This window comes from Phascolarctos cinereus, unplaced genomic scaffold (assembly GCF_003287225.1).
Source record: "Phascolarctos cinereus isolate Bilbo 61053 unplaced genomic scaffold, phaCin_HiC Scaffold_7;HRSCAF=346, whole genome shotgun sequence".
Lineage (NCBI taxonomy): Eukaryota > Metazoa > Chordata > Mammalia > Diprotodontia > Phascolarctidae > Phascolarctos > Phascolarctos cinereus.
The window spans coordinates 171,369,003-171,392,739 of NW_027556180.1; the positions used below are offsets into that span (position 1 = coordinate 171,369,003).

General features: G+C 39.2%; 1 pseudogene; it reads right to left on the reverse strand.

Moving 5' to 3' along the window:
- Positions 1–6,622: 6,622 nt before the first annotated feature.
- On the reverse strand, positions 6,623–7,124 carry LOC110193417 (10 kDa heat shock protein, mitochondrial pseudogene; annotated as a pseudogene).
- Positions 7,125–23,737: the final 16,613 nt, after the last annotated feature.

Here is a 23,737-nt window from a genome sequence, read left to right on the forward strand (position 1 = left end):
ATACCAGCACCCTAGTTATTTACTCAATAGTCCAAAGACATTGACCTACTTGTTACTGCTTGCTCATGACTCTGTCTCCAGACTCTGTGCCTATTCCTTGGCTATTCCTTATATGTAGAATGTCACCTTTCTTCACCTCCATCTCCAGTTTCCAAGACTGAGTTCAAATCCCATCTTCTGCAAGAGACCTTTATCAATGCCTCCCATTTCTAGTGCCATCCTTCTGAGAATACCTCCAATTTATACTGGATATGTCTTCTGTGCATGTAATTGTATCTATATTGTCTCTCCCATTAGAATGCCAGGGCAGCAACCTTTTATTTCTTTGAATTGGCTTTCCCTTGTATTCCCAGAGCTTAGCAAAGTACCTGGAACATAGTAAGTGCTTAATATACACTTATTGCCTGTTAACGGAGTCACTTCTTGAAATGCTACAATGCAGAAGGTGCTGACCACTAAAACAAATAAGATGTGCATATGAAATAGATTGGATGTGAACATTTTCATTATGAACCAATGTTAGCAGCCATAGGGTTGGAAATATGAGATATTAGAAGCCTTCTAAAACAGTTCCCCCACTTTATTGATAAGGAACTGCACCAGAGAGAGGTTAAGTGATTCATCCATGGCCACACAGTAGCCATGGATATAGCAACTGTGGACAGGTCCTCTTAATGCCAAAGTCCTGCATTCTTTCTATAGTAGCAATTATATTATAACATCAATTGGAAATAGATTTGACCAACGGTTCAAATAAGCAGGGGATTCAAGGCAGCACAGTCAATAGAATATGGTCTTGGAGTTAGGAAGACCTGAGTTCAAATCTGATTTAAGACACTTAGTAGCTATGTGATCCTGGGCAAGTCACTTAACCCTGTTTGCCTCAGTTCCTCATCTATAAAATGGGCTCCAGTATCTTTGCCAAGAAAACTCCAAATGGGATCATGAAGAGTCAGACACTGGACAGCAACTAAAAAAGCAGGGGCTTCTTACTGTGTGGTGTTGGTAGGGTGCCCTCAGCTCCAAGTTATACAGCAATGTTTTGCTGACCAATACAAGGAGATCATAAAAAATGGGAAAAGTTGAAGACCTAGAGGTCATTGAAAATCTTCACTAAATATAGACTCTAGAAATTATGCCTAATAATAAAGTCTGAATTGATTTTGAAAAAGACAATGGGCATATTTAGATTAGAATTCAAAAAAACTTTTTTTTAAAAAAACTTAGAGTTTGAATCCAACTAGCACACAAGTTATACCAAAGCAGTAATTCAAAAAAGCTGGCATCTGCTATCACCGGGGATGTGCTCATAAATGTTTAACAACCAGCTTTTCATAAATAGCAGAACATACTTTTAAATTTAATCTGAATTGTTAACATTTTCTCCATCATTTTCCTAAATCTAGACAATCAACAAAACAATAAACCAAGCCTCTATTTGTAGCTTTTGCTGATTTCTGAAAATTTAACTGAACATTTAACAATTGGCTCTCGATAGCCAGCAAGAGCTGGCTTCAGCACATCCCCGAGTATGTGCTGGTTAGATGGCGATGTTGTTATTGTTGAGTCATTTCAGTCATGCCTGACTTGTGTCCCCATTTGGGGTTTTCTTAGCAAAGGTGATACAATGGTTTGCCATTTCCTTCTCCAGCTCATTTTACAGATGAGGAAATTCAGGCAAATGGGGTGAAGTGACTTACCCAGGGTCACATAGCTAGTAAGTGTCTGAGGCGGATTTGAACTCTAATCTTCCTAACTAGTGCTCTATCCACTGTGCCACCTAGATGGCTATAACTATCATGAGTAGATGCACTTTCTTACAGCATCTGACAGAAAATGTTTTAAAAAAAATGCTTCAGGACCTGCACAGAGAAGTGTGTAGCCATTTTTGTGGTAAGAACTATAGAGGGAAACATAGAGCTAATAAAAGGACATCTCTAAGAACAGTCACCAAGCAACACTAAGACAGAAGTAACTTGAAAAAGTTATTTGATGTTTAAAGGCAATCCAAGGTTACTTTAATACAGCTGGTACACTGGGTAGAAGACCTGAATGTCACATCACCCAATTAAAGGCAACAACAAAAAAGAAACACAGAGAAAAGAATCCGGAAAGCAAAAGCATGCCAGAAATTCTAGATTCCCTTAATCAGCAGTTGGAAATAATCGGTGAAAGTGATTTAAAGTTTCAAAACAATACAAAGAGCAAAATAAACAATTCAGCATCAATCAGAACCTTGGCTATGGAGACTTAAGAAGTAAAGAAAGGCTGCCTCTGACCCCTCAAAAAGAAGAAGGATGTAAAGTTTTCCGGTCATTTGTATGGTCAGAAGACAACCAACACCAGTAAAATGCAAATTGGAAATGAGAAACACAAAACGTTTGCCCTGTTAATGTCCTGAGTGACAGGACAGGCTTAATCAAGGGAGGTGACTGAAATTCTAGCTTCTTTGCAAAACTAGCAGCGGTGGATCTGGCTAAGAACCATAACTATTGACTCAAATACTTCACAGTGGTGTCTGACCAGCCAGGTATTTTACCAGAGTCCTCTCTGATATAAACCTGACCCCACCTCTCTTAACAGAATCAATCAATGAACATTTATTAAATGCCTACTCAGTGATCTTAGAAAAAACATGGAAAAAATTGTGTGAAATAATGAACAGTGAAATGAGCAGAACCAAGAAAGCCATGTATGCAGTAACAGCAATATTGTTTTAAGAATAACTTTGAGCAAATACATCATTTTGACTATTATAAATACCCAAATTAACTATAAATGAAGATATGAAGAAACTATATATGAAGAAAGACACTATCTGCATACAGAGAAAGACCTGATAAATAGAAGTATATATAGAATAATTTTACATACATACATACATATATATATACACACACACATACACACACACACACATATATATATATATATAGGTATATATATATACCTATTTGTGTCTAATGGTAGCCATCTCTAGGGCAGGGGTGGGGGAAGGGAAAAAAGGGGGAAAAAGAAATTTACATGATAATTTTATTATATATTAAAAAGGAATATTAAGTTACACATAATAGATTTGTAGTTTCATGTGCAATCATCTTTTTTATTATACTATGTTATGGAAATGCTTGTTTTATTCCATAAATTAAAAAAAATTTAAATGCCTACTTTGTGCCTGGCACAGTGCTAAGTGCTGGGGATAGAAGAGACAGTTCCTGATCTCAAGGAGCTCACAGTCTAATGAAAGCATTACCCAATCTAGGTATTGGGATCAGGATCCAAGGATTCCAGGATTTTAGAGTTAGAAGGGACTTTGATGATCCTCCAGGGTAATCCCCTCATTTCATAGCTGAGGATACTGAGGCCCAGAAAGATGGGGTAACAATGGTGGTTCTTCCCTCTAAGCCAAAATGGGATGAATGTTTGCAGATCAAGAACTGCATAGCGGGCGTGGCAATCGAGACTCTGCCTTACTCTACGATGCAGTTATTTTAGACTTTTAGACGTATCCCTTGGAGGCATGATAACTGAGACAATGAATAAGTGAAGGAGGTTTCTCTTTTGGAGGAGGCAAAAGACAAATGGGACCACAGAGCTGGCAAGACAGAAGGGCAGAAGGCCATGAACCCAGAGAGCAATGTAGCAGAATTGAGCCTTGATTGTCAGCTTGCACATCACATGGAGTCCATTGATTGATTGGGGCTGGGGGAGGGGGAGTGAGAGTGCTTTGAAGTTTAACAAAACAAGAACTAAATCAGGGAAAAGTCTAGAATGGAGTGGAAAAATGGAAAACAAGCTGGGGCTGGAATAATAGACTCCTTTTGTAGAATTGTAATTTGGGGAAATGGGTGAAAAGGGGGCTGCCTTTCTCAGCTGAAGTGGCTCACATGCAAAGGCTTTCTTCTGGTAAATGATTAAAAAAAATGCAGTGGTGGAAACCTTTGCATTTTACAACCCAAAATGCATATTCTAGTTATGATGATGACTAGCTTTGCATAATGGAAAAAGGGGGACTTAACTCATTCATTCATCAGTTCTACAAACAAATTGATAACTTTTTATGTGGAAGACTATGGAGCAGGAATATTGTATGGAATGTGAAGTGGGGTAGAACTCAAAGGTGAATTGGACCAAGCCCTTGGGCTCTTGGTGCACAAAATTTAGTCGACTAACAATGCCTTGAATTGGCATAATGTCTTATCATTTACAAATTTTGTTTATTTTCACATTACTTGATCCTTATAATCAACCAGTGAGGAATCCAGGGCAGGTTTTGTTTTGTTTTGTTTTGTTTTGTGTTTTTATTCCTCCTCCCCCACTCAAGGCCTATGATTTTATTGATTCCAGAAGCTCACAGGGAAGGGAATTCTCTCTGCCAATACAGATGTATTGGTACCAATACATACCAATACCAATACACTGTAAGAGCTGCCTAGAGCAGCACTGAGAAGTTAAATGTTTGGCGTGGTGTCCCATAGCCAGGATATTTCAGAATCTTCCCAGGGACTCGATTCTGAGGCTAGCTTTTCATCCCCTTAAGCCAGGTTGTCCTCTCAGGACAAGTATTACTTGTCCACGGCACAAATGAGAAATTAGAAGCTCAGAGATAGTCATTTGCCTAGCATCGCAAGACTAGCAGAGGACAGAACCTAGACTACAAGTCAAGTTTTGTGAATCCATGGGAACTATCCAAAAGAATCTCTCTTAAGATCATTGGAACAAAGCCTTGAATCAATAGAATGAATGGACAGCAATTGTCTCAGGCAACACCTTTATTTTCTGCCCCCCCCCCCGTAAAAGTCTATGGGGGATTGTCTTTTTAAACATTTTTTTTAAAGCCCAGATTCAAATCCTAAAGGAACCTTTAATACCTGAAAGTGGATAGTGTAAGGCTATAAGGACTAAGAGGGTGAGTTGTAAATACTCAGGTGAAGAAGCTTTCACCTTTTTTTGGTTCCCTTTATAGTCTCAGTTTAGGTAAGAGAAAGTTTGTGTCTTTTATAAATTCTTTCTTTCTTTCTTTCTTTCTTTCTTTCTTTCTTTCTTTCTTTCTTTCTTTCTTTCTTTCTTTCTTTCTTTCTTTCTTTCTTTCTTTCTTTCTTTCTTTCTTTCTCTCTTTCTCTCTCTCTCTTCTCTCTTTTCTTCTTCTCTCTTTCTCTCTTCTCTCTTTCTCTCTTTCTCTCTTCTTTCTTTCCCTTCCTTCCTTCTTCCTTCCTTCTCCTTCCTTCCTTCCTTCCTTCCTTCCTTCCTTCCTTCCTTCCTTCCTTCCTTCCTTCCTTCCTTCCTTCCTTCCTTCCTTCCTTCCTTCTTTCTTTCTTATTTTATTTTCCCCAATTACATGTAAAAACAATTTTTAACATTCCTTTTAAAAAATTTATAAATACTTTCAAGATCATATTTTCCTCAAACATTGGGTTTTCCCCCCTTATTTTGGTAAATATCAGGACTCTTGGCCAAACATCCATTTTTCTTAGATGCACTCATTGTGATACTTGGAAAGACACTGTTTACTCAATTTTTAAATTATGCTGATAACAAGTTTTGCTCAGACAATACACTGAGAACATGGGAAGGCAGATTTTAATTTTTCAAAACAGTCTATAAGGTGTTTTTAACTTTTGGGGGACAGAGCTACATTTGTTGTTGTTCGGTAGCGTCCTACTCTTCATGATCCTGACAGGGTGTGGGACCTGGACCCCAAAAATGCAACCCAGCCCAACCTTCAATTCTGTTACCTCTGCCCCAGCCCAGACTTTCAGCGTCACCCTGGACCTCCCCAGGCTACTTCCTACCCTTAATTCCATCTAGACTCCTTCTCTGCTGCCTCTGGGTCACCCCAGGCTATTTGCCAGTACTTGATCCCATCCAGATCTCCCCACAATGTTTTTCCTTATTAAAAAGCTCCGTCTTGTCCCCACGAAATGCTCAGATTCTCATCTCTGACTGAAACAAGGCTTGAGTGGTCAAATTCCTTAAAGGCAGACCTGCACCCTTTGCTCTGTCATTTGGGGGTTCTTAACATCTTTAGACCGTAACAACCCCATTTGGGGTTTTCTTGGCAAAGATACTAGAGTGGTTTGCCATTTCCTTCTCCAGCTCATTTTACAGATGAGGAAACTAAGGTAAACAGGGTGAAATGACTTGCCTAGGGTCACACAGCTAGTAAGTATCTGAGGCCAGATTTGAACTCATGAAGATGAGCCCATCACTGTCCCCACTTTGCCACTTATTTGCCCCATACTGCCTCCATACTTCCAGTGCAACATTTGATTCCCTACCTATGGTGCTGGACCAGGAGTCAGGAAGTCTGAGTTCAAATCCAGCCTTGGAGACTTATTAGCTGCACAACCTGGGCAAGTTACTTAACGTCTCTCTGCCTCAATTTCCTCACCTGTAAAATGTGGCTAATGGTAGCACCTGCTTTCTAAGGTTGTTGCGAAGATCAAATGAGATATTTGTAAAGTGCTTTGCAAACCTTAAAATGCTATGTAAATGCTAGTTATGATAATGATGTTTAGAACCAAAAGTTGAGACCCATGATCCCACAAAGGATATTCCTTTTTCTTTTTTTAAAAATTTTTTTAAATTAAAATTTTTTTTCTGTTTTATATTTTTTATTTGGAAATGTTCATATTGATGCAGAGAAATTGGATTTTAGAGACACAAGATATCCATTTATTATAAAACAAGAGACCTGGAAATTATTTATATGATGAAACAAAAGATTTCAGAACTTCAGTGGAATGGGCAATTTTCATGACGCCACTTCATTAGTGATTTCAGTCCACATATTTCCCCAGAATGTCACTATCTCTAAATAAGAAATAGTCTTTGTCTTCTATAACAACTTTGGTTCCACCATATTCTGGAAGAAGAACTTTATCTCCAACTTTCACACTAACTGGTTGAATTTCTCCACTCTTTCCTTTAGATCCTGATCCACCAGCTACCACGGTTGCCTGTAAATACTTTTCCTTGAGATTTTTCTGGAAGCATAATACTGCCTTTGGTAACAGTCTCAGCTGCACTCCTTTCAACCAAAACTCGGTCAAGAAGGGGAAGAAACTTTCTAAAACCCTGCCCTGCCATAGCTTCCGAAGTGCCCCGCAGCTGTCGCTCTAGCTCAATCCGCTCCCTCCGACTCTCCCCGGGTGCCGGTAGACTCTCCTTTTTTTTTTTTTTAAAGTTTTAGGCAATTGGGGTTAAGTGACCTGCCCAGGGTCACACAGCTACTAAGTGTCAAGTGTTTGGTCTGAGGTCGATTTGAACTCAGGTCCTCCTGACTTCAGGGCCAGTGCTCTATCCACTTCGCCACCTAGCTGCCCCGCAGGATATTTCTTTTTCAAAGCCTTGTAAAAGGCACACTTTATTGCAAACATCATTATTTTTATTAGAAACAAATTGTGTTGTCTCTAAAGATGCTGGCAATAAGTTGTAGAATTGAATCTTATTTTACAGTTCTTTAATTACATTCCTGTAGGAGGTGCAACTGTTTCTGTGCCATGGATAGAAATGTCTTAGTGACCATGCAAGCTGGTCTCCTTATATACAAACCAAGCATTTCTTCCCCAAAGTATCATGTTCAGAAACTCAAAGATCACAGACGTATTCAGAGATCCCATACTGGTCACAGAGTCAAAGTAGAAGTTAACTTTCCTGCAAGAGTCAATCTGACCAATAAGATTTTCACCTGTGGTCATCTTAATGTCTGTCAGAGCTTTAGCCCAGGCTGAAGTACTCACTAATCATAAGAGAGCAGCAGTAAGAGTAATCATGAAGTCGATAATTCTGTTAGTTTTTACATGAAATATGTGCCTTAGATAGAAATGGGTGTAAATGTTTCATTTTGTAGATTCAGAGATCTAGGAATTTATTATGAGGTTGTATATCTAAAAATGAACGTGCAGTTTCTTCACTAAATTTTTTTGCATAGCAAAAATGTTTACCCGTTTGTATCTTTATTCAGTAAGGGAACATTATTATTATTCAATTTTTTATCCTATTTTTAAAAAGGAAGAAACCACATTTGAATTACACACTACTGTAAGTTTGTACAGTTCATGTGCCTTAAGACCTGTTTTGTTTAAAAAAAGAATTAGTAGGGGCAGCTAGGTGGTGCAATGGATAGAACACTACTCTGAAGTCAGGAAGACCTGAGTTCAAATCTGGTCTCAGACACTTGGCACTTACTAGCTGTGTGACCCTGGGCAGGTCACTTAACCTTGATTGCCTTGTCAAAAAAAAAAAAAGAATTATTGTACTATAAATACAGCATGGCAAAAATAGTGTTTAGTTCAGAACTTAAGTCTAAATACTCTTCATGGTAAACAAAAATTCCTGAATGCAGAGATGGGTTTCAAAATAAATAACCTTCAATATTTAAAAATAAAATAAAAGGGCACACTTTATTTTATTCTCTCCCTCTTCAAATATCTCATAGCACTTTGTCTGGTCTTCTTTGTAGTTAAAATAATCTCCTTATATTATGTAAAGTTAGAAAGCAGCATCATAAAGGAAGCTTAGATTGCTGGCTGTTTAGATATATGAATGCCAGTCCTGGATCTGACACCATATAGGCTTTTGTGACCCTGGGTAAGTCATGTCACCTTTCTGAGCTTCAGATTTTTCTTCTGTATAATGGGGTTTATATCATTTATAGCTCCATTAATATGGAAGAGAATTTAGAAATAATCTAGTCCAAGTTTCTTAATCTGGCCACCGTGAACTTATTTTTGTTTTTTTAATGTTTTGATAGTTGCATGTCAATATGCATTGATTCCTTTGTAATCCTAGGTTTTGTATTTTATGCATTTACAATATTCTGAGAAGCGTTCCATAGGCTTCACTGTAGGGCCAAAGGAGTCCATGACACACACAAAGAATTAAGAACCACAATCTAAATAAACATTTAAAGAAACTGGGCTTCAAAGATGAGGAGTGATTTGCCCAAATAAACAAAGCTAGTCAATAATACTCATCTCACATGTTGTATGGAAAGCATTTCATACAGACTGAAGAATGATATGAATATGAGCTGTTATTCTTTGTGTACACATTTCAGTTCTCTGCTTCACAACACATATTTCCCTGATAACGCTTTGGATTCATGAAAATAGTCAACTGAGTTGGAAAGTAAATTCCTAATCAGATATAGGTTAGATTAATTCAAAAGTCCCTTCATACACAGATTCTGTAACATATCAGAAGGGTGTGGCAGCAGGTATCAGGTCAAAATCCAGGCGCGTAGGCAACCGGTAATAGAGATGTGCAGTAGGGGGTAGTATGGTGTCCTAAAAGGTAGGGATTGTTGGGGACCTGTTGGTAGGCAAATGGATATCAGAGTAAGCAGGAAACCCTGCTTACAATTTAGGGAAAGATGCACCTTCAGAAAATTAGTTAGGAGTCCAGATAGGTCAGCAATCGACAGTCTAATGTTAGGTGGTAGGGTTAGGTAGCCCTATCATGCAGGCTGATGTTTAGGAGTAGGACTACTTTCCCAGAGAGAACTGGCAAGATGATTACAGGGCTCTAGTCTTGGGAGAACTGAAATGCTCTATGGAGTGGTAGTAATGACATCATCCCCATTTTATAGGCGAGGTTCAGAAGGGTGAAATTCTTTCCCTTTGGTCATACAAATAATAAGAACCAGGACTTGAACCCTCATCTCTTAACTGCAGGTCCCATAGAACTTAGACTAACATACCCACTGCCTTCCATCACAAGGTAGGGGCTTGGTCACAGAAACCAAGACAGATGTACCCAGCAACTGAGATTGTGCCATGAGGTAGATAACTTCTGTTGCTTGTTACTAGAAATCAAGTAGCAGAATTTTAGAAGAACTGGAAATGAGGCTGGCTTGTTGGTGAATCACCTGAGCTAGGGAGAGTTTTTAAGTTTCCTCTGGTTACTAAATTGATCCCAGAACTTGAGGCATGGTGAAGCCTATAGTTGCAAATTTAAAAAATATTCCACATTGTAGCACGGCCATGTTATTGGGGACTGGCAGGAGAAGGTTAGAAGGGGATATGGAACTTGTCAGAGAGATAGAGATAGTTTGTTCCTTACAGGAAGGAAGAGAGCAGAGACTAGATAGAACCCAAGTCTCTTGCTTGTTAGTTCTCCCTTAGCCACCTTTTAGAAGTCTAACCATGAATAGGTTGACTTACCATTCTGGGCCCTGATTCCATGCTGGAAGTGCTATATGGGAGGCAAAGGGGAGGCTCAATCTTGCCTAGCTGGAGAACTGACTGGAGTGAGAAGAGTTGGTAGTACATGTAAAGATATATAGAGGCAAAATGGAGATAATAAGATCTGCCCTGCCTAAAACAGGATTAGAGATGGAGGAAAGGGAAAGACTGGACCAAAATGATCATTGTAGTAGTCTTGTTCATAAAATACTAGAATCAGAGCTTGATGGGACCTCAGAGGCAAAACACAACACACTCATTTTACAGAAGAGGAAACTGAGGCTTATCACATAACCAATGTTTAGGGGCAGAATTTGAGCTCAGGTCTTTCTGACTCCAGGTCCAGTGCTCTGTGCACTATGGTGCCGCCTACCACCCAAACAGGGGGATAATTAAACCTGCAATATCTACCTCCAATGATTGCTATGAGGTCTAAATTAGCTGATGTATATAAAGCATTTTTAAAAATTTGAAGCATTCCATTGATGTGGGTTATTATTATTACTATCTCTATGATCTTAGAGATATCACTTGAATTCTCTGGGCCTCAGTTTCCTCATCTATAAAATTAGAAGGGTTGAGCTAGATGATCTCTAAAGTCACTCCAAGCTTGAAATTGGATGACCTCTGCAACCTCTTGATTGACAGTGAGTCCATGAATCTTAGGGTTGACATTTGTCATGATTCTAAATAATTAACAATCAACAAATAATTTAATAAGTGACTATTACATATCAGGCATTGTGCTGGGTATTGGAGATAAAAATACAATCAATAAAACCATCCCTCTTCACAAAGACTCACATTCTAGTATGGAAGACACATATACGTATATGTGAATATATAGTATAATATTATATACACATGTACAATAAATATAAAGAGAACAAATACAAAGTAATTAATTACAAAGTAATTTGGGAGAGGTCACACTAACAGCTGAGGGGATCAGGAATGCTTTCATGCAAAAGATGATACTCAAGCAGCCCCCACCTCCATTTTTTTTTTCCATTAGTAGAACAGTTTTTCACTTGGGGAAAAAGGCAAGTGCTGAGTCACTGGTCACTTATTTCTCTCTTTATCCATAATGTTTTGCTTCTGATCTGCTCCAGGCAACTCACACATCTGGGCAGAAACTTCAGTCTACATTGGAGTTCTCCAGAGGAGTTATGTAGAGAAAGAGAATCTGGCCTTTGGCGTTGATTTTATTTCAGGCTGTTTTAGCTTTTTAGCTTTTAAACAGCCGGTGGACATCCAATTAAATATTGCAGGGTGAGTGAAAACCAGGCTATTGCTATGATTTTTTTCTTTAGTTCCTCCACAACAAAGAAATGATGTACATTTGATGAATGGAAAAAGAGACAGAATTTGTTCCATCTTTAAAAGATTGGAGACTTCCAAATTCTTTTTCTTTCTTCCTTTTTTTTTTTTTGGTAATGTTAGAGGCATGTATCATTTTGTAAATCACGTGCCGGAATTGATCTTGTTTTACTGGCTTTTTATTGAAGGAAGTGAGAAAACATCAGTCTAATTAGTCATGGCCATTTAAAGCAGCCAGCCTTTATATATGAACCACCTGGGAGGGAATCTTAAAGCATGGCTGCAAGACAGTCCATTTTGTTGACCACACACAGTACAGGGGTCAATATATGTTAGGGTGGAGGAAGAACTAACAAAGAACTAACAAAGGGTTGAAAGGGGAAAATAACTTGTTGAAATTATACCCACTGGTCAGTGATTCTCCAAGTGTGAGGGAAGCATCTCTGGGGAGTCACTTATCTTTTCCATGCAAAGCTAGAAGTGAGGCCAAAATGAGATAGAAATACATATTCCTTTTCTCTTTTGGTTCAACCTTGAGCTCTGCTCTACTTTTCCATGTCTTAATGTGGTGCAGCCCTTGTGATGTTGGGCTAACAAAGTCTATGCTCATATACAATAACCCAGCCTCTGGGCATGGGTTAAGATTGGGAGGGACTGTGGAAAAATAGGAACAGATGGAATCTCCTCTAAAAATTTATTTTATATAATAACCATATTGCTGGTCAGTGGCATATAAACCAAATCCTATTTTTTTATTTTAAATATGCACATACATGTATATATCAAATATATGCACATACATATGTGTATGTATATGCACATAACATATGCATATACATATATGTATATGTGCACATACACATAGTATGCACCAGGCATTGTGCTAGGTGTTGGAGATAGAAATACAATCAATAAAATAGTCCCTATTCACAAGGATCTCACATTCTAGTATGGAAGACAAATACAGATATATGCATTTATAATATGATATGTATGTACATACATATTCACACAAACAATAAAGAGAACAAACACAATGTAATTAATTACAAAGTAATTTGGGAGGGGTGGCATTGTCGAGGGGATCAGGAATGATTTCATACATAAGGAAATACTTGAGCTGCCCCCACCTCCACTTCTCTTTTCATTAGCTGAACAGTTTTTCACTTGAGGAGGAAGACAAGTGCTGAGTCACTGGTACCTTGTATATATACACACATACACATATATACACACATATATGAAGCAAATATATACAAATATACACATAAATATACACATACAGGTATGTAAACATTATGATAGTGTGATGTGAATGTACAGTAGGGACACCTCTGCTCTGAGGAACTTTGGAGTCATTGTATATTTCCGTACTACCATACCCTACTGACCAGATGGGTTTCCATGGAAACCTAAGGGGGCCATGTACAGAACAACAAAGTGCTAGTGTTTTCTTATTGCATATCTTTGCTATATTTGGGCAAAGTAAACCTCTCATTGTTAACTGTCCAATGATTTGCGTTCTTTATTTCATCCCAACATCAAAACTAAACTGAGAAAGTGCTAGCATTAGGCCTATCTCTAAAACACACACACACACACACACACACACACACACACACACACACACACACGATTATATATAAATAAGTGTAACTTTTTTTTTCTTCTGGGCACATATTTTTATCTCCAATACTAACATGGAAGCACTCTGAGGAACCTTTGGAGCACACTCAGATTAACTAATGTGGAGGCCATTTTGTTACATAGCCAATCACGTGGTAGGGTAGGCAAAGGCCTGCATATAAGGCAACTTGAACATGCTCCAAAGGCTTCTTAGGGTACCTCCATGGTAGGTGATATGGTCATTCCCATAAAAGCCTGAGTTATACACATATATGTATATATTCCCACATACATACATATATATATATGTGTGTGTGTGTGTGTGTGTGTGTGTGTATGCATAGTTACACTTATATGCATATCTTTATTTATATTCATAGTTATACTTATATCTATATATCTGGACTTATAATTTCATAAATGTGGGGAACTCCTAAAGTGGAAGTTCCCTTCATCAATTCAGATTTATCTGAGTTTATCTGTGACTTATAGGTGTGGAGTGTTACCAGGGGCATTGAGTGGTTCAATAACTTATCTCTGGTCAAATAACCAGTATATGTTACAGTCAGTACTTGAATCCCTATCTTCCTGATTCAAGGCCAGTCTTCTATTCATTTTGGATCCTACTTCTTTTTTGGGGGGGGAAGGGGAGGGAGGCAATTGGGGTTAAGTGACTTGCCCAGGGTCACATAACTAGTAAGTGTCTGAGGTCAAATTTCAACTCAGGTCCTCTTGACTCCAGGGCCAGCCCTCTGTCCACCAAGCCATCTAGCTACTCCTGTGCTATTTACTTCTGCTAGTGTATTTGATTTATATCAGAGTTTTAATGTTCTGTGCGATGGCTAGTTTATACAATATGTACCTTAATGAATAGTGTTTCTGTATTTTTTTTTTTAATCAAGACTATGGTCGAAAGACACTGCTGTGTACTGTGATAAATAGTGGCTGATCTTTGGTCAGTATTTATTCAAGTTCAGTACTTACTTAAAATTTTTTAAATCTAACTTTTGGATACTTTTAATTTTTAATGTTATCTTAATTTCTGAATATCTCCCTTTCCCCAGTCTTTTTACCACAAGCCATTCCTTCTCACAAAAATTCAAAAAGAAAGAGAAGGGTAAAGTGATTTTGCTAATAAAGGAATTTGTTTTGGTTTACAGTGAATATGTGTCACAAGAGTTTTGTTTTGTTTTGTTTTAATAGGAAGAGAAGTGGGAGGAAGAAAAAATACATTTTTGTTAATTGAAAATAAATATTAAACTTTAAAAAGCACTTCAGCCAAAAGAAAACAACTGTGTTTGATAGTGTATTCAATCTTTGGACTTTTAAAATTACTAAAGCACTAAAACAGCCATGCCTATATAGTCTATTGCCCTCAATACAACTTAGTCTACCTTAGGCAGATGGGTCTGTCTACAGGTCAGGTTTCAGCAGATTTGTTCTAATGAGGCACTAATATAGCTTAATTGAAATTGAAATGTACAGATAATCCTCAAGCTTCACCAGACCTTTGACCACGTGCAAACTAGAAAACTAATTGAACTGAAAACTATATTTGAATTGAAATTGAAAACTAACTGAAAACTGATTAAATCTCATCTCTCCTTCCCTTACTAGTTTTCTCATTATTCCTCCAACAGACCAGTAGAGGAAGAAGGGTGGGGAGAAGAAACTGGGGGCACTGTAATCCCTGAATCCATGAGTAATCCAGAGCTGATTGCATTAGCTGCCTCCAAGTCACCAAGGGAAGTCTCTCCATATGTGCCCCTGAGGTACTTTGGCTGTTCAGTAATGAAACAGATTGCCATTAGCCACAAAGGATAAACACACTCCTTATTTCCTATGAGCACCATCAATTTCTGTCCAAACTGTAAGTCTGTACACATGCCTGTTGGTCAGGTATGTTGCTAGGTTAAGTCTTATGTGTGCTTTTGGTCATGTTTATCAGTCCTGTGATCTGTATATGTATTTGTTGGTTGTATACAATAACATGTATAGTTTGTGCATGTGCCTATTGGACATGTATGCCAATGTGTGGAATACATACATATGCCTATTGATCATGCATATTGATAGCTTTAGTCTTACATGTACCTTTTGGACATGTATATCAATGCATGTGATCTATATACTTGTGTTTTGGTAACATGCATCAATGCATGCAACCTATATATTGTATATTGGTCATGTGCATAAATAATAAAGTCTATACACATATCTAAACACACACATGTAAATTGTCTATGCACGTATCTGTTAGTCATGTATAGTACTGCATGTAGCGTATTAAGTGTTTGTTAGCCCTTTGTGTCAATATGTGTAGTCTGTGCAAGTATATGTAGGTCATGGTGTCACTGTAGGTAACCTGTACCTGTGCATGTAGGTCATGCATGTTAATCTGTGTAACTTGTACTTGTGTCTATAGGCCATGTATGTCACTATGTGAAGTTCATAATGTGCCGTTGGTCACATATGTCATTTTGTGTAATCTACTATTTAGCTTAGTTGAATTCAAGAAGAGGATCTTCCTGACTCCAAGCCCTGCACTCTTATCTACTGCACCACCTGGCTGCCTGATGTTAACTACATTGTATTTATTCCCTTTATATTTGTTCTATTTATATTTACACATGAACTTGTCTCCCCTATCAGGATAAATAGATAAAGAAAAGTAAAAGCATTTATTAAGCACTTACTATATGCCCAGCAGGGGCAGCTAGGTGGAACAATGGATAGAGAGCTAGGCCTGTAGTCAGGAAGACCTGAGGTCAAACCTGGCCTCCGACTCTTACTAGCTGAGTGACCCTGGATGAGTCACTTAACCCTCTTTGACTCAGTTTCTTCATCTGTAAAATGGGCTGGACCCAAGGAAATGGCAAATGACTCCAAGTATCTCTGCCAAGAGAACCCCAAATGGGGTCACAAAGAGTTGGACATGACTTAAATGACTGAACAACAACAAAAACATGCCAGCCACCGTGCTAAACTCTGAGGATACGAATAAGAGTAAGAGAAAAATTTGCTACCCCAAGGAGCTTCGATTATAACAAGAGAAAAGTAACCTATACAGGGCAGATGGAAAGGAGGGATGCTGGTGGAGGCCTGGCTCTGGGTAAGATCAAGGAAAAACACGTCTAGCAGATCCCAGGGTGGTTCCAGGGCAGAGTCCCAGGTGGAGAAGGGGGGAGGGGACATGAGGCTCAGTGCCTAAATGGTGGCAAGGGATGGTTTAGAAATGGCGGCCAGAAGCAGCATAGACTCCTTGGTGTCAGGGATGGTTTCACGCATTCTTTGTAGTTGGATCCTGAGTACCTAGCATGATGTCTGCACATAGTAGGCACTTAATACATGTTTGTTGGTTACCTGACTGATTGACTGTGCCACCCTTCTGCCAACCTGGTGAGCCATCGCATGTAACAAAGGTTAAAAAAGAAAGAGAAAAGATGAGTCAGCAAAACCAGCCAGAACATAAACTGTGCCTGATAGCAAATGTAGTATTCTATACCTGTAGTTCACTCTGCCAAGAGAGGGAGTCGGGAAACATTTATTAGACTACATACACACTCACACACATATTTATATACACATATACACATTTATATATTTACACATATGTGTATATACACATATGTGCGCATATATCGACATGTACACATGTATATGTTCACACACATATTTATATGTTATGCACACATACATGTACATGTTTATGCACACATATGAACACATAACACATATTTATGTGTATTTATATATGCATATACATCTGTCTACATATAGATGTATGTGTATGTATATATTTGTTCACACGTATATACACACGTGCACATATTTACACACTATACAGATATGTATACACACATATGTTGATATGTATTTATATACGCATATGCATATATTTATGTATACATATAAATGCATGCATATTTATGTATTTATACATATAGATGGAAATTTATATATACATATATGTATGCATATATTTATATGTGGATACATACACATACATACACATACACATACACATACATACACATATCACTGTAGTACAATTTAGAATGAAGTCAGTCCAGAAGAAAATCCAAACAGAGCAATGAGAGAGGGATGGAGGGAAGATGGTAGCACTGAGGTGGTCCTTGGAGAAAGTGCCAGGCTCTGTTCCAAGAATGGGGTTTATCCTACAGAAGAGGTAAAAGAGATAAAGAGGCAAGATTGGGGAGCCGGTTTGTGAATGAAGCCAACCTCAGATGAGGAAGTCAGGCAGTGACCACAGGCAGTAGATTATATCCTTATCCTCAGCCTTTGGTCAATGTGTGCTGTTGGTGGAACTAGGCAAGAGATTGTAGAGATTCAAAATCACTCAAAAAAGTTTATGCCGACAATCCAAACTAGAGAAAAGAAGTGGATGAATGTATGTGAATGAATGGCCTGTTATCTAGACTAGAGATGCTTAACCTAGAGTCCATGAATATATTTTCAGGGTGAACTTGGGTGAGGGAAAAATTGCATCTTTATTTTCATTAACCTCTAACTGAAATGTAGCATTTTCCTCAGTCAATCATAAATTAATAAACATTTATGAAGCACATAGTATGTATGTGCCAGGCGCTGTGCTAAGCAGTGGGAAATTAAAGAAAGACAAGATAGTTCTAGCCTTCAAGGAGCTCACAGACTAATGGGGGAGATGACATGCAAAAGTACCCCAAACCACATAGAAACAAGCTATGTATGTGATAAATAGGAAATAATCAAGAGAGGGAAGGTGATAGAACTAAGAAGGATTTGAAAAGGCTTAGTGTAGAAGGTGGGATTTTGGCAGGATTTGAAAGGTGCCAGGGAAACCAGAAGGTGGAGATGAGGGGAGAGAGCATTTGTGGGATAGCCAGTGAAAATTCCTGATCTAAGATATTGAGTATCTTGTTTAAGGAACAGCAAAGGGGCCAATGTCACATATGTGTGTGTGGGGGGGGGAGTGAGGTAGAAGGTGTGTGTGTGGTGGGGGTAGACCATTTATTTGGCAAACAGAGGATTTTGTATTTAATTCTGGAGGTGATAGGGAGGCTCTGGAATTATTGAGTAGGGAGGTGACACAGTCAGATCTCCTCTCCCGGAAATTAATTTAGTAGCTAAGTGTAGGCTGGACTAGAGCAGAGAGAGAGAGAGAGAGAGACTTATGCCAGGTAGAACAACCAGAAGGTTTTTGCAAAAATCCAGGTGTGCACCCTGGTGGTAGAGAAGTGGATATATGGGAGTGATGTTACAGAGGTAAAATTGGCAGGCTTGGAAACAGATTGAATTTCCTTTAATTATGAATGTATGTCACAAATCACAGTACGATTAGTAATATCTGTGACTTTGTCACTAATAGAAATCGCAGATATTTTCGTATAGTTGCTACAGACATCTCAAAATATCATTTACACTCATTGCTATTTTGAAATGAATGTAATTATTAGACCTGCTACCAGATCACATATGGCTATAATCTTCCTGCCTAGAAACCATATTTCACTATAATTAGTTTCCTTTATAAGGCTATTTATTTAATTTTATTAATTTAAAAGCATTATTAGAGAAAGGATCCATAGGTTTCACCAGACTGCCAGAGATGTACATGACATTAAACAGATCAAGAACCCTTGGTGTAGGCCACGATATGAACATACATATGCACATACACATACATAAACACAGGTATATGCATATGTATGTATACACACATTCACACACATATGTGTAAGTATAGGGGCAGCTAGGTGGCACAGTAGATGGAGCACTGGCCCTGGAGTCAGGAAGACTCATCTTCATGAGTTCAAATGTGGCCCCAAACACTAACTATGTGATCTGGGCAAGTCACTTAACTCTGTTTGCCTTAATTTCCTCATCTGTAAAATGAGCTGGAGAAGGAAATGACAGACCACTACAGTATCTTTGCCAAGAAAACTCCAAAATGAGGTCACTGAGAGTCAGACATGACTGAAATGATTCAACAACCCCATTCCCATACACACATATACGTATACACACACATATATATAGGCACTTGACTAGCCAATTCATAGAACTGGTCCATTAGTTCATATAGCTTGGAGCTTGAAGTGATACTGTGGAATTGTTCAAATCTATTACTAGAAAGATACCTTAACGCACATATTCTACTGATACTTGGTTAGTAGCATCATCTCTGTATATAAGGGATAGCAAACTGTCATTATATATACTAATTGCTGGGAGTGATGGTGCATACCTGTAGTCCCTGCTACTGCTGAAGAACCTGAGGCTAGTAGATTGCTTGTGTTAGGTGTTCTGAGCTATCATTAGGTTAAAGACAATCAGGCACTGCACTAAGTTGGACATCAATATGGTGATCCCCAGGAACAGCCACCAGGCTGCCTAAGAAAGGCTGAACTAGCCCAGATTAGAAAACAAAGGTCAAAGCTTCCATGCCAATCAAGACTGGGATCTTGTCCATGAGTAGCCACTTTCTTTCCAGCCTGGGTGAGATAGGGAGACACAGTCATAAACAAACAGATAAATACTCATAACTGGAGTGTCAATATTGATATAGTATCAATCCTCTAATATCATCTTAATCTCTAAGAACATAGCATGGTGTCTAGAGAACTTGAACCTGAGTTTGAGTTCTGATGGATAAATACTAGCTGTGTAAGGAAGAAAGTTATTTAACTTCTCATTGCCCAAGGATCAATAAATTACAAATGAACTGCTCATCTACATCTACAAGTTTAAGGGGAGTTTCCACGCTAGAAGCTGACTATGCTGATGAAATTATAGGTCCAGGACAAACAGAAAAGGAACCATTTTAACCCTAAAAATACTAACTTCTATTAAAATATAAAGATGACTTTCAATCTTCTCTCATATTTTAAAAAATTGGATAGCCACTCTGCAGTTATCTGTAGCTGGGTTATGCACTAGAGAATAACTTTTTGAAAAGTGGCAGACTCGTTGACAGGGGTGTGCTGGAGCCAGCTCAAACCAGCTCCCAAAAGTCAACTTAAATTTTGTTGTTGCAGTATCATTTCACTTGCGTCTGACTCTTCGGCACCCCATTTGGGGTTTTCTTGGCAAAAATACTGGAGGGGTTGCTGTTCCCTTCACCAGGTCATTTTCACAAATGATGGTTGAGGCAAAGTGGGTTAATTGACTTGCTCAGGGTCACGCAGCTAGTAAGTGTCTAAGGCCAGAATTGAACTCAGGAAGATGAGTATTCCTGACTCGAGGCCTGACATTCTATCACTGTGTCCCCTAGCTACTCGTTTAAATTTTTAGTATGAGCAATTATACTTTGGGAATTGGTAAATGCTATGAATAAGGGCTTGAGTTATTATTTTTTGGTTGTTTAGACTTTAAAAAGTGATCACAAGAGAACATTTTAATAATGCAGGTTAAACTTTAATGCAAGTCATACATATTTTTTTTTCTGGAGAAGAAATGTTCTCTTAAACATTTACCAGCATACTGCTGCATTGGGATTGGGATGTGTGAATGTGGTGTTCTTCAGATATTCGCTGAAATGATTTTTGGATTTCCATTTTCACATAATTAATTGGTTTGTTTTCCTCCACAAGAATCTTGTGATACAGATCCATAAGGGACAACTTTACTGATTCAACCAAATATCCACTCTCCTAGGTTCCAGAATGTGTTAGCTGAGCATGCCCTGTGGGGCTGGTGCTGACTGACAGGTGTGGCCCCGTTTGGGTGACCAAGCAGGTGCAGGTAAGCTATTGACATATGTTGAAAGTCATGTTGAAGATCCCCTATCAGCCTGTAAAATGAACTTAGGAGAAGGAAGAAGATAGAGGTGGGTGTCAGCCAGATTCCTGTGGGCAAGGTCAAATGCCTGAGAAGAAGGAACCAGTTTGTGAATCCCAGTTGTTTAATTAATGTGAGTAAAGGACACTGCTTTTGAATGAAGCTAAGAGAAACCCACTCAGGGTCCAGGAACTTAGGAGGTTTGGGAATGACCCTGGTACCTCTTTTGCCCTAAGAGTAAGAGGAGAGCTATCTGATTCCAAGTGGGAGTACATTCTTTTCCTGATTACCCACACCACGTATATATATGTGGGGGAGTCTTGAGGCTGGAGAGTTAGGGGTACCTGAGGGGTCCTATCTCTCATTTTCTTCCCTTGCCTTCTTCCTTTATCCCACTAGAAATGTATGGCTCCAGTCTTAATTTCCCATCTAGCCCTTTGCCTCCAGTCTAACTATTTGCTTAGTCATTCAGTCATTTTTCTGTTGTGCCCAACTCTTCATGACCCTATTTGGGGTTTTCTTGCCAAAGATACCGGCCATTTCCTTCTCCAGCTCATTTTACGGATGAGAAAACTGAGGCAAACGGAGGAAAGTGCCTTGCCCAGGGACATACAGTTAAATATTTGAGACCAGATTTGAACTCATGAAGATGAGTCTTCCTGACTCCAGGCTCTGCATTCTATCCACTGTTCTACCACCTAGCTGTTTTCTTCCTTTACTGCACTAGAAACACATGGCTCAAGACTTACTTTCCCATGTAGTCCTTTCGCTCCAGTTCAGCTAATCTATTTGCTATCTCTTGCATATAACTTGTTCCTACCTATCTGCCTTTGCACATGCTGTGCTGATCACCAGGAAAAGCCCTCTAGTCTAGAACTATCCAAACCTGCCTTAGAAGATCGTCTCCTTTCAGGATCAGATGTTTCATAATATTCCTTCCCATTCACATGCTCTGTGTTCCAGGCAGAGTTGCTTAGTAACTATTTCCTGGACTCAACATTCTGCTTTCCTGCTTTATATCTTTGCAAGGGGTCCCAGACACAGAAAGAGATTAAGAAGCTCTGAATTAGATGATCTTTTAATGTTCCTTCCAGAAATAAATTCTATATTCTTACTTAATCACATTTTTCTTCTCAGCACTTGTAGACTCAATTTCCATTATATTATTTCACACTCACCGTTAAGTCATTTTTGTGTGTGTGGTTGGGGTGGGTGGATAGAGGGTGGTTGTGATGTATCCAGTTATGTTGTAAACTTCTTCAAGTTAGGCCTGGGGCTTTAACCTCTCTGGTATTCCTCTAACATACCTACTACAATACTCTGCCCACAAAAGATGCTCAGTAAATATTTCCCTGAGGGTGGGCTTGCTTGGCAGTCTAGCTGTTTCAGCCAATGAAAGCATGGGTGAGGGAAGAAGGAGAAGAAATGGCTTAAGTCAGGAGGTTGGATTTACTGGTCCTCTGGTCTTTTTCACAGGCTACCATCTCGACCAGCATTGGATGCAGGAAATCTGCCACAGGCCATTGCGTAAGAGTTTAAGTGAGTAGGGATTGTTCAGGCCTAACTGAGAGTATCTTGGCCTAACCTAAGGCTCGAGGTAGGGCTAGTTGAGTTTTTGGCTGGCTGAGTGAGTTTAAAGAGATCAAGGAGAGGAGAGGTTGAGAATTTTAGGATCAGGAAATGCAGGCCTAACCAGATCTTAGCTAATAAGTTCCCTCCTTTTCTCTTGAAGGTTTTCTAGAGCCTCTGGTACCTTGTACAGTACTGTCCACTGTCAGTCCATCCTTTATATCCTCTCATGCAGCATCCACCCTATTTACGCCTGCCAGATCTTCATCAGTTGGGCAAGGCTCAGCCTCTGCTTCGCCTGCTGGACAGGACTCCTAAAAGGGCCTCTAGATCTCTAGCAGAGAGAGGTCAGACTGAACCCTTGGAGATGCTCTCTACCTCTGTCTGCCAAGGCAGGTGTAGTAGAATCTCTGCTTCACCTGGGAGTAGTCAGGCCATGTATCAACTCTGACTTCCTGTTCACTCTATCACAAAGCCAAAAGGTGCAGGTCCCTCTAAGCTGGGCATCAGCATTGGTGGTCACACTGCAGGGTCAGGAAGGAGTTGGGCCCTTAGACACTAATCCACTGAGTTTGCCTGCAGGCCACTGGACTACAGAAGAGACAAAGCTCCTCTTGTTCATCTTGGAGAAACCAGGTTTCTTGAGTCACCTCTGCTCGCTCAGGCAGAACATGCTAACCTATGCAGAGGTGGCCAAGATGCTTTAGAAGCAGGGCTACCTGCAGACACCACAGCAATGCTGGAGCAAGTTTAAAGCCCTCCAGGTGTCTTACAAGAGGGCAAAGGCAGCAGGCCTAAATTCAAGGACAGCTGCCCAGGCCTGCCCATATTTTGAACAACTTTCCTAGCTGCTGGAGAACCAGCCTGCAGTCAACCGGGCACGAGAGCAACAGGAAGAGCAAGATGTAGATGAGACAATAAAGAAGGTGGAAGATGGTGAGCTGAAGATTGAAGAAGACTGCCCAGCACAACCAGTAAAGACGGAAGAGGGAGAGAGGATAGGGATCTCTCTCTGTCTCTCTCTCTCTCTCTCTCTCTCTCTCTCTCTCTCTTCTGTGTATATATGTATATACATTTATATGTATGTATATGTATTTTGTGTGTGTGTGTGTGTGTGTATATATATATATATGTATATTGGAGAGGATAAAATCTACAATTTTACCTGTGCTTGCAACATTAAGTAAGGAAACTTCCTTCACCAATTCAGGTCACCCCTTGCTCTGTGACTTACAGTCTTAGATTTTCCTGAGGCA